Source organism: Carcharodon carcharias, chromosome 13 (genome assembly GCF_017639515.1).
Source record: "Carcharodon carcharias isolate sCarCar2 chromosome 13, sCarCar2.pri, whole genome shotgun sequence".
NCBI lineage: Eukaryota > Metazoa > Chordata > Chondrichthyes > Lamniformes > Lamnidae > Carcharodon > Carcharodon carcharias.
This window is the reverse complement of record NC_054479.1, coordinates 67,651,882-67,664,765: the sequence shown is the minus strand read 5'-3', so window position 1 is coordinate 67,664,765 and position 12,884 is coordinate 67,651,882.

Genomic DNA, 12,884 nt, shown 5'->3' with positions numbered 1-12,884 from the left:
AGTGTTACCAATCACAGGACTGTTCAACAGTGTTACCAAAGACAGCACAGTACCCCAGTGTTACCAATCTCAGGACGGTTTCCCAGTGTTAGCAATCACAGCACTGTACTCCATTTTTACCAACGGCAGGACTGTTCCCCTTTGTTACCAATCACAGGACGGTTCTCCAGTGTTACCAATCACAGGACTGTTCTCCAGTGTTACCAAGAGCAGCACTGTTCCCCAGTGTTACCAATCACAGGACTGTTCTCCAGATTTACCAGTCACAGGACTGTGCTCCAGTGTTACCAAGGGAAGGAATTTTCCCCAGTGTTACCAATCACAGGACTGTTCTCCTGTGTTACCAATCACAGGACTGTTCTCCAGTGTTACCAATCTCAGGACTGTTCCCCAGGGTTACCAATCACAGGAATTTTCTCCAGTGTTAACAAGGACAGGACTGTTCTCCAGTGTTACCAATAACAGGACTGTTCTCCTTTGTTACCAATCACAGGACTGTTCTCCAGTGTTACCAAGGACAGGACGGTTTTCCTGTGTTACCAATCACAGAACGATTCTCCAGTGTTACCAATGATAGGATGGTTCTCCAGTGTTATCAATCACAGGACTGTTCCCCAGTGTTACCAATCACAGGATGGTTGTCAATTGTTACCAGTCACAGAACGGTTCTCCAGTGTTACCAATCACAGCACTGTTCTCCAGTGTTACCAATCACAGGACGATTCTCCAGTGTTACCAATCACTGGAATGTTCTCCAGTGTTACCAAACACAGGACTGTTCTCCAGTGTTACCAAGGACAGGACTGTTCTCCATTGTGTCCAAGGACAGGACTGTTCCCAAGTGTTACCAATCACAGGACTGTTCCCCAGTGTTACCAATCATAGGATGGTTCTCCAGTGTTACCAATCACAGAACTGCTCTCCATTGCTACCAATCGCAGGACGGTTCTCCAGTGTCACAAATCACAGGATGGTTCTCCAGTGTTACCAATCACAGGACTGTTCTACAGTGTTACCAATCACAAGACTGTTCTCCAGTGTTACCAAGGACAGGACTGTTCCCAGGTGTTACCAATCGCAGGACTGCTCTCCAGTGTTACCAATCGCAGGATGGTTCTCCAGTTTTACCAATCACAGAACTGTTTTCCAGTGTTACCAATCACAAGGACGGTTTCCCTTTGTTACCAATCGCAGGACGGTTCTCCAGTGTTACCAATCACAGGACCTTTTCCCAGTGTTACAAAGGACTGGACGATTCTCCAGTGTAACCAATCACAGGACGGTCTCCCAGTGTTTCCAGTCACAGGGCTGTTCCCCAGAGTTACCAATCACAGAAATGTTCTCCTGTGTTACTAATCACAGGACTGCTCTGCAGTGTTTCCAATCACAGCACTGTTCTCCAGTGTTACCAATCACAGGACTGTTCTCCAGTGTTACCAAACACAGGTCTATTCTCCAGTGTTACCAAGGACAGGACTGTTCTCCAGTGTTACCAAGGGCAGGACTATTCCCCAGTGTTACCAATCACAGGTCGGTTCTCCAGTGTGACCAATCACAGGACTATTCTCCATTGTTACCATTCACAGAACGGTTCTCCAGTGTTACCAATCACAGGACTGTTCTCCAGTGTTACCAATCACAGGACGGTTCTCCAGGTTCACCAATCACAGGACTGTTCTCCATTGACACCAATCACAGGACTGTTCTCCAGTGTTACCAAGGACAGGACAGTCCTCCAGTGTTCCCAAGGGCAGGACTGTTCCCCAGTGTTACCAATCACAGGATTTTCTCCATTGTTACCAAGGACAGGACGGTTCTCCAGTGTTACCAATCACAGAATGGTTCTCCAGTGTTAACAATCATAGGACGGTTCACCAGTTTTACCAATCACAGGACTGTTCTCCAGTGTTAACAATCACAGGATTGTTCTCCAGCATTACCAATCACAGGACTGTTCTCCAGTGTTACCAATCACAGGGCGGTTTCCCTGTGTTACCAAGGACTGGAATGTTCTCCAGTGTTACCAATCACAGGACTGTTCTCCAGTGTTACCAATCACAGGACTGTTCTTCAGTGTTACCAAGGACAGGACTGTCCTCCAGTGTTACCAATCACAGGACTGTTCTCCTGTGTTACCAATCACAGGACTGTTCTCCAGTGTTAACAATCACAGGACGGTTCTCCAGTTTCGCCAAGGACAGGACTGTTCTCCAGTGTTACCAATCACAGGACTGTTCTCCAGTTTTACCAATTACAGGATGGTTCTCCAGTATTACCAAGGACAGGACTGTTCCCCACTGTTACCAAGGACAGGACTGTTCCCCAGTGTTACCAAGGAGAGGACTGTTTTCCAGTGTTACCAATCACAGGATTTTCTCCATTGTTACCAATGACAGGACTGTTCTCCCGTCTTAAAAATCACAGGAAGTTCTACAGTGTTACCAATCACAGGACTGTTCTCCAGTGTTAACAAGGACAGGACGGTTTTCCTGTGTTACCAATTACAGAATGATTCTCCAGTGTTACCAATGATAGGACGGTTCTCCAGTGTTACCAATCACAGGACTGTTCTCCAGTGTTACCAATCACAGGATGGTTGTCAATTGTTACCAGTCACAGAACGGTTCTCCAGTGTTACCAATCACAGCACTGTTCTCCAGTGTTACCAATCACAGGACGATTCTCCAGTGTTACCAATCACTGGAATGTTCTCCAGTGTTACCAAACACAGGACTGTTCTCCAGTGTTACCAAGGACAGGACTGTTCTCCATTGTGTCCAAGGGCAGGACTATTCCCCAGTGTTACAAATCACTGGTCGGTTCTGCAGGTTCACCAATCAACACCAATCACAGGACTGTTCTCCAGTGTTACCAATCACAGGACTGTTCTCCAGTGTTAACAAGGACAGGACAGTGCTCCAGTGTTCCCAAGGGCAGGACTGTTCTCCAGTGTTACAAATCACAGAACGGTTCTCCAGTGTTACCAATCACAGCACGGTTCTCCAGTGTTACCAATCACAGTACTGTTCTCCAGTGTTACCAATCACAGGACGATTCTCCAGTGTTACCAATCACTGGTCTGTTCTCCAGTGTTTCCAATCACAGGACTGTTCCCCATTGTTACCAAGGACAGGACTGTTCTCCTGCATAACCAATCACAGGACTGTTGTCCAGTGTTACCAATCACAGGGCGGTTTCCCTGTGTTACCAAGGACTGGAATGTTCTCCAGTTTTACCTATCACAGGACTGTTCTCCAGTTTTACCAAGGACAGCACTGTACCCCAGTGTTAACAATCTCAGGACGGTTTCCCAGTGTTAGCAATCACAGGACTGCACTCCATTTTTACCAATGGCACGACTGTTCCCCTTTGTTACCAATCAGAGGACTGTTCTCCAGTGTTACCAGTCACAAGACTGTTCTCCAGTGTTACCAATCTCAGGACTTTTCCCCAGTGTTACCAATCACAGGAATGTTCTCCAGTGTTAACAAGGACAGGACTATTCTCTAGCGTTACCAATCACAGGACTGTTCTCCTTTGTTACCAATCACAGGACTGTTCTCCAGTGTTACCAATCACAGGACGGTGCTCCATTGTTACCAATGATAGGACGGTTCTCAAGTGTTACCAATCACAGGACTGTTCTCCAGTGTTACCAATCACAGGATGGTTCTCAAGTGTTACCAGTCACAGAACGGTTCTCCAGTGTTACCAATCACACGACTGTTCTCCAGTGTTAACAATCACAGGACGATTCTCCAGTGTTACCAATCACTGGAATGTTCTCCAGTGTTACCAAGGATAGGACTGTTCCCAGGTGTTACCAATCTCAAGACTGTTCTCCAGTGTTACCAATCACAGGATGGTTCTCCAGTGTTACCAATCACAGGACAGTTCTCCAGTGTTAACAATCACAGAACTGCTCTCCATGGCTACCAATCGCAGGACGGTTCTCCAGTGTCACAAATCACAGGATGGTTCTCCAGTGTTACCAATCACAGGACTGTTCTCCAGTGTTACCAAGGACAGGACTGTTCCCACGTGTTACCAATCGCAGGTCTGCACTCCAGTGTTACCAATCGCAGGATGGTTCTCCAGTGTTACCAATCACAGGACTGTTCTCCAGTGTTACCAATCACAAGGACGGTTTCCCTTTGTTACCAATCGCAGGACGGTTCTCCAGTGTTACCAATCAGAGGACTGTTCTCCACTGTTACCAATCACAGGACCTTTTCCCAGTGTTACAAAGGACTGGACGATTCTCCAGTGTAACCAATCACAGGACGGTCTCCCAGTGTTTCCAGTCACAGGGCTGTTCCCCAGAGTTACCAATCACAGAAATGATCTCCAGTGTTCCTAATCACAGGACTGCTCTGCAGTGTTTCCAAACACAGCACTGTTCTCCAGTGTTACCAATCACAGGACTGTTCTCCAGTGTTACCAATCACAGGACTGTTCTCCAGTGTTACCAAGGACTGGACAGTCCTCCAGTGTTCCCAAGGGCAGGACCGTTCCCCAGTGTTACCACTCACAGGATTTTCTCCATTGTTACCAAGGACAGGACGGTTCTCCAGTGTTACCAATCACAGAAAGGTTCTCCAGTGTTAACAATCATAGGACGGTTCACCAGTTTTGCCAATCACATGACTGTTCTCCAGGGTTAACAATCACAGTACTGTTCCCCAGTGTTACCAATCACAGGAATGTTCTCCAGTGTTACCAAGGACAGGACTGTTCTCCAGTGTTACCAATCACAGGACTGTTCGCCAGCATTACCATACACAGGACTGTTCTCCAGCGTTACCAGTCACAGGATTGTGCTCCAGTGTTACCAATCACAGGACTGTTCTCCAGTGTTACCAAGGATAGGACTGTTCCCAAGTGTTACCAATCACAGGACTGTTCTCCAGTGTTACCAATCACAGGATGGTTCTCCAGGGTTACCAATCACAGATCTGCTCTCCATTGCTACCAATCGCAGGACGGTTCTCCAGTGTCACAAATCACAGGATGGTTCTCCAGTGTTACCAATCACAGGACTGTTCTCCAGTGTTACCAATCACAAGACTGTTCTCCAGTGTTACCAAGGACAGGACTGTTCCCACGTGTTACAAATCGCAGGTCTGCACTCCAGTGTTACCAATCGCAGGATGGTTCTCCAGTTTTACCAATCACAGGACTGTTCTCCAGTGTTACCAATCACAAGGACGGTTTCCCTTTGTTACCAATCGCAGGACAGTTCTCCAGTGTTACCAATCAGAGGTCTGTGCTCCACTGTTACCAATCACAGGACCTTTTCCCAGTGTTACAAAGGACTGGACGATTCTCCAGTGTAACCAATCACAGGACGGTCTCCCAGTGTTTCCAGTCACAGGGCTGTTCCCCAGAGTTACCAATCACAGAAATGATCTCCAGTGTTCCTAATCACAGGACTGCTCTGCAGTGTTTCCAATCACAGCACTGTTCTCCATTGTTACCAATCACAGGACTGTTCTCCAGTGTTACCAATCACAGGATTGTTCTCCAGTGTTACCAAGGACTGGACAGTCCTCCAGTGCTCCCAAGGGCAGGACTGTTCCCCAGTGTTACCACTCACAGGATTTTCTCCATTGTTACCAAGGACAGGACGGTTCTCCAGTGTTACCAATCACAGAACGGTTCTCCAGTGTTAACAATCATAGGACGGTTCACCCGTGTTACAAATCACAGTACTGTTCTCCAGTGTTAACAATCACAGGATGGTTCTCCAGTGTTACCAATCAAAGGACTGTTCTCCAGTGTTACCAATCACAGTACTGTTCTCCAGTGATACCAATCACAGGAATGTTCTCCAGAGTTACCAATCTCAGGACTGTTCCCCAGTGTTACCAATCACAGGAATGTTCGCCAGTGTTACCAAGGACAGGACTGTTCTCCAGTGTTACCAATCACAGGACTGTTCTCCAGCATTACCATACACAGGACTGTTCTCCAGCGTTACCAGTCACAGGATTGTGCTCCAGTGTTACCAATCACAGGACTGTTCTCCAGTGTTACCAAGGATAGGACTGTTCCCAAGTGTTACCAATCACAGGACTGTTCTCCAGTGTTACCAATCACAGGATGGTTCTCCAGTGTTACCAATCACAGAACTGCTCTCCATTGCTACCAATCGCAGGACGGTTCTCCAGTGTCACAAATCACAGGATGGTTCTCCAGTGTTACCAATCACAGGACTGTTCTCCAGTGTTACCAATCACAAGACTGTTCTCCAGTGTTACCAAGGACAGGACTGTTCCCACGTGTTACCAATCGCAGGTCTGCACTCCAGTGTTACCAATCGCAGGATGGTTCTCCAGTTTTACCAATCACAGGACTGTTCTCCAGTGTTACCAATCACAAGGACGGTTTCCCTTTGTTACCAATCGCAGGACGGTTCTCCAGTGTTACCAATCAGAGGTCTGTTCTCCTCTGTTACCAATCACAGGACCTTTTCCCAGTGTTACAAAGGACTGGACGATTCTCCAGTGTAACCAATCACAGGACGGTCTCCCAGTGTTTCCAGTCACAGGGCTGTTCCCCAGAGTTACCAATCACAGAAATGATCTCCAGTGTTCCTAATCACAGGACTGCTCTGCAGTGTTTCCAATCACAGCACTGTTCTCCATTGTTACCAATCACAGGACTGTTCTCCAGTGTTACCAATCACAGGACTGTTCTCCAGTGTTACCAAGGACAGGACAGTCCTCCAGTGTTCCCAAGGGCAGGACTGTTCCCCAGTGTTACCACTCACAGGATTTTCTCCATTGTTACCAAGGACAGGACCGTTCTCCAGTGTTACCAATCACAGAACGGTTCTCCAGTGTTAGCAATCATAGGACGGTTCACCAGTTTTGCCAATCACAGGACTGTTCTCCAGTGTTAACAATCACAGGATGGTTCTCCAGTGTTACCAATCACAGGACTGTTCTCCAGTGTTATCAATCACAGTACTGTTCTCCAGTGTTACCAATCACAGGAATGTTCTCCAGAGTTACCAATCTCAGGACTGTTCCCCAGTGTTACCAATCACAGGAATGTTCTGCAGTGTTACCAAGGACAGGACTGTTCTCCAGTGTTACCAATCACAGGACTGTTCTCCAGCATTACCATACACAGGACTGTTCTCCAGCCTTGCCAGTCACAGGATTGTGCTCCAGTGTTACCAATCACAGGACTGTTCTCCAGTGTTACCAAGGATAGGACTGTTCCCAAAGTGTTACCAATCACAGGACTGTTCTCCAGTGTTACCAGTCACAGGATGGTTCTCCAGTGTTACCAATCACATAACAGCCCTCTATTGCTACCAATCGCAGGACGGTTCTCCAGTGTCACCAATCACAGGATGGTTCTCCAGTGTTACCAATCACAGGACTGTTCTCCAGTGTTACCAATCACAAGACTGTTCTCCAGTGTTACCAAGGACAGGAATGTTCCCAGGTGTTACCAATCGCAGGACTGCTCTCCAGTGTTACCAATCGCAGGATGGTTCTCCAGTTTTACCAATCACAGAACTGTTCTCCAGTGTTACCAATCACAAGGACGGTTTCCCTTTGTTACCAATCGCAGGACGGTTCTCCAGTGTTACCAATCGGAGGACTGTTCTCCACTGTTACCAATCACAGGACCTTTTCCCAGTGTTACAAAGGACTGGACGATTCTCCAGTGTAACCAATCACAGGACGGTCTCCCAGTGTTTCCAGTCACAGGGCTGTTCCCCAGAGTTACCAATCACAGAAATGTTCTCCAGTGTTACTAATCACAGGACTGCTCTGCAGTGTTTCCAATCATAGCACTGTTCTCCAGTGTTACCAATCACAGGACTGTTCTCCAGTGTTACCAAAGACAGGACTGTTCTCCAGTGTTACCAAGGGCAGGACTATTCCCCAGTGTTACCAATCACAGGTCGGTTCTCCAGTGTGACCAATCACAGGACTATTCTCCATTGTTACCATTCACAGAACGGTTCTCCAGTATTACCAATCACAGGACTGTTCTCCAGTGTTACCAATCACAGGACGGTACTCCAGGTTCACCAATCACAGGACTGTTCTCCATTGATACCAATCACAGGACTGTTCTCCAGTGTTACCAAGGAAAGGACAGTCCTCCAGTGTTCCTAAGGGCAGGACTGTTCCCCAGTGTTACCAATCACAGGATTTTCTCCATTGTTACCAAGGACAGGACGGGTCTCCAGTGTTACCAATCACAGAATGGTTCTCCAGTGTTAACAATCATAGGACGGTTCACCAGTGTTACCAATCACAGGACTGTTCTCCCGTGTTAACAATCACAGGATGGTTCTCCAGTGTTACCAATCACAGGATGGTTCTCCAGTGTTACCAATCACGGGACTGTTCTCCAGTGTTACCAATCACAGGACGTTTCTCCAGTGTTACCAATCACTGGACTGTTCTACTGTGTTACCAAACACAGGACTGTTCCCCATTGTTACCAAGGACAGGACTGTTCTCCAGCATTACCTATCACAGGACTGTTCTCCAGTGTTACCAATCACAGGGCGGTTTCCCTGTGTTACCAAGGACTGGAATGCTCTCCAGTGTTACCAATCACAGGACTGTTCTCCAGTGGTACCAAGGACAGCACTGTACCCCAGTGTTACCAATCACAGGACGGTTCTCCAGTGTTACCAAGGACAAGACTGTCCTCCAGTGTTACCAATCACAGGACTGTTCTCCAGTGTTACCAATCACAGGACTGTTCTCCAGTGTTAACAATCACAGGACGGTTCTCCAGTTTCGCCAAGGACAGGACTGTTCTCCAGTGTTACCAATCACAGGACTGTTCTCCAGTTTTACCAATCGCAGGATGGTTCTCCAGTATTACCAAGGACAGGACTTTTCCCCACTGTTACCAAGGACAGGACTGTTCCCCAGTGTTACCAAGGAGAGGACTGTTCTCCAGTGTTACCAATCACAGGATTTTCTCCATTGTTACCAATGACAGGACTGTTCTCCCGTGTTAAAAATCACAGGACTGTTTTACAGTGTTACCAATCACAGGACTGTTCTCCAGTATTACCAAGGACAGGACGGATTTCCTGTGTTACCAATCACAGAACGATTCTCCAGTGTTACCAATGATAGGACGGTTCTCCAGTGTTACCAATCACAGGACTGTTCTGCACTGTTACCAATCACAGGATGGTTGTCAATTGTTACCAGTCACAGAACGGTTCTCCAGTGTTACCAATCACAGCACTGTTCTCCAGTGTTACCAATCACAGGACGATTCTCCAGTGTTACCAATCACTGGAATGTTCTCCAGTGTTACCAAACACAGGACTGTTCTCCAATGTTACCAATCTCAGGACTGTTCTCCAGTGTTACCAAACACAGGTCTATTCTCCAGTGTTACCAAGGACAGGACTGTTCTCCAGTGTTACCAAGGGCAGGACTATTCCCCAGTGTTACCAATCACAGGTCGGTTCTCCAGTGTGACCAATCACAGGACTATTCTCCATTGTTACCATTCACAGAACGGTTCTCCAGTGTTACCAATCACAGGACTGTTCTCCAGTGTTACCAATCACAGGACGGTTCTCCAGGTTCACCAATCACAGGACTGTTCTCCATTGACACCAATCACAGGACTGTTCTCCAGTGTTACCAAGGACAGGACAGTCCTCCAGTGTTCCCAAGGGCAGGACTGTTCCCCAGTGTTACCAATCACAGGATTTTCTCCATTGTTACCAAGGACAGGACGGTTCTCCAGTGTTACCAATCACAGAATGGTTCTCCAGTGTTAACAATCATAGGACGGTTCACCAGTTTTACCAATCACAGGACTGTTCTCCAGTGTTAACAATCACAGGATTGTTCTCCAGCATTACCAATCACAGGACTGTTCTCCAGTGTTACCAATCACAGGGCGGTTTCCCTGTGTTACCAAGGACTGGAATGTTCTCCAGTGTTACCAATCACAGGACTGTTCTCCAGTGTTACCAATCACAGGACTGTTCTTCAGTGTTACCAAGGACAGGACTGTCCTCCAGTGTTACCAATCACAGGACTGTTCTCCTGTGTTACCAATCACAGGACTGTTCTCCAGTGTTAACAATCACAGGACGGTTCTCCAGTTTCGCCAAGGACAGGACTGTTCTCCAGTGTTACCAATCACAGGACTGTTCTCCAGTTTTACCAATTACAGGATGGTTCTCCAGTATTACCAAGGACAGGACTGTTCCCCACTGTTACCAAGGACAGGACTGTTCCCCAGTGTTACCAAGGAGAGGACTGTTTTCCAGTGTTACCAATCACAGGATTTTCTCCATTGTTACCAATGACAGGACTGTTCTCCCGTCTTAAAAATCACAGGAAGTTCTACAGTGTTACCAATCACAGGACTGTTCTCCAGTGTTAACAAGGACAGGACGGTTTTCCTGTGTTACCAATTACAGAATGATTCTCCAGTGTTACCAATGATAGGACGGTTCTCCAGTGTTACCAATCACAGGACTGTTCTCCAGTGTTACCAATCACAGGATGGTTGTCAATTGTTACCAGTCACAGAACGGTTCTCCAGTGTTACCAATCACAGCACTGTTCTCCAGTGTTACCAATCACAGGACGATTCTCCAGTGTTACCAATCACTGGAATGTTCTCCAGTGTTACCAAACACAGGACTGTTCTCCAGTGTTACCAAGGACAGGACTGTTCTCCATTGTGTCCAAGGGCAGGACTATTCCCCAGTGTTACAAATCACTGGTCGGTTCTGCAGGTTCACCAATCAACACCAATCACAGGACTGTTCTCCAGTGTTACCAATCACAGGACTGTTCTCCAGTGTTAACAAGGACAGGACAGTGCTCCAGTGTTCCCAAGGGCAGGACTGTTCCCCAGTGTTACCAATCACAGAACGGTTCTCCAGTGTTACCAATCACAGCACGGTTCTCCAGTGTTACCAATCACAGTACTGTTCTCCAGTGTTACCAATCACAGGACGATTCTCCAGTGTTACCAATCACTGGTCTGTTCTCCTGTGTTTCCAATCACAGGACTGTTCCCCATTGTTACCAAGGACAGGACTGTTCTCCTGCATAACCAATCACAGGACTGTTCTCCAGTGTTACCAATCACAGGGCGGTTTCCCTGTGTTACCAAGGACTGGAATGTTCTCCAGTTTTACCAATCACAGGACTGTTCTCCAGTTTTACCAAGGACAGCACTGTACCCCAGTGTTAACAATCTCAGGACGGTTTCCCAGTGTTAGCAATCACAGGACTGTACTCCATTTTTACCAATGGCACGACTGTTCCCCTTTGTTACCAATCAGAGGACTGTTCTCCAGTGTTACCAATCTCAGGACTGTTCCCCAGTGTTACCAATCACAGGAATGTTCTCCAGTGTTAACAAGGACAGGACTATTCTCTAGCGTTACCAATCACAGGACTGTTCTCCTTTGTTACCAATCACAGGACTGTTCTCCAGTGTTACCAATCACAGGACGGTGCTCCATTGTTACCAATGATAGGACGGTTCTCAAGTGTTACCAATCACAGGACTGTTCTCCAGTGTTACCAATCACAGGATGGTTCTCACGTGTTACCAGTCACAGAACGGTTCTCCAGTGTTACCAATCACACGACTGTTCTCCAGTGTTAACAATCACAGGACGATTCTCCAGTGTTACCAATCACTGGAATGTTCTCCAGTGTTACCAAGGATAGGACTGTTCCCAAGTGTTACCAATCTCAAGACTGTTCTCCAGTGTTACCAATCACAGGATGGTTCTCCAGTGTTACCAATCACAGGACAGTTCTCCAGTGTTAACAATCACAGAACTGCTCTCCATGGCTACCAATCGCAGGACGGTTCTCCAGTGTCACCAATCACAGGATGGTTCTCCAGTGTTACCAATCACAGGACTGTTCTCCAGTGTTACCAATCACAAGACTGTTCTCCAGTGTTACCAAGGACAGGACTGTTCCCACGTGTTACCAATCGCAGGTCTGCACTCCAGTGTTACCAATCGCAGGATGGTTCTCCAGTTTTACCAATCACAGGACTGTTCTCCAGTGTTACCAATCACAAGGACGGTTTCCCTTTGTTACCAATCGCAGGACGGTTCTCCAGTGTTACCAATCAGAGGACTGTTCTCCACTGTTACCAATCACAGGACCTTTTCCCAGTGTTACAAAGGACTGGACGATTCTCCAGTGTAACCAATCACAGGACGGTCTCCCAGTGTTTCCAGTCACAGGGCTGTTCCCCAGAGTTACCAATCACAGAAATGATCTCCAGTGTTCCTAATCACAGGACTGCTCTGCAGTGTTTCCAAACACAGCACTGTTCTCCAGTGTTACCAATCACAGGACTGTTCTCCAGTGTTACCAATCACAGGACTGTTCTCCAGTGTTACCAAGGACTGGACAGTCCTCCAGTGTTCCCAAGGGCAGGACTGTTCCCCAGTGTTACCACTCACAGGATTTTCTCCATTGTTACCAAGGACAGGACGGTTCTCCAGTGTTACCAATCACAGAACGGTTCTCCAGTGTTAACAATCATAGGACGGTTCACCAGCTTTGCCAATCACAGGACTGTTCTCCAGTGTTAACAATCACAGGATGGTTCTCCAGTGTTACCAATCAAAGGACTGTTCTCCAGTGTTACCAATCACAGTACTGTTCTCCAGTGTTACCAATCACAGGAATGTTCTCCAGAGTTACCAATCTCAGGACTGTTCCCCAGTGTTACCAATCACAGGAATGTTCTCCAGTGTTACCAAGGACAGGACTGTTCTCCAGTGTTACCAATCACAGGACTGTTCGCCAGCATTACCATACACAGGACTGTTCTCCAGCGTTACCAGTCACAGGATTGTGCTCCAGTGTTACCAATCACAG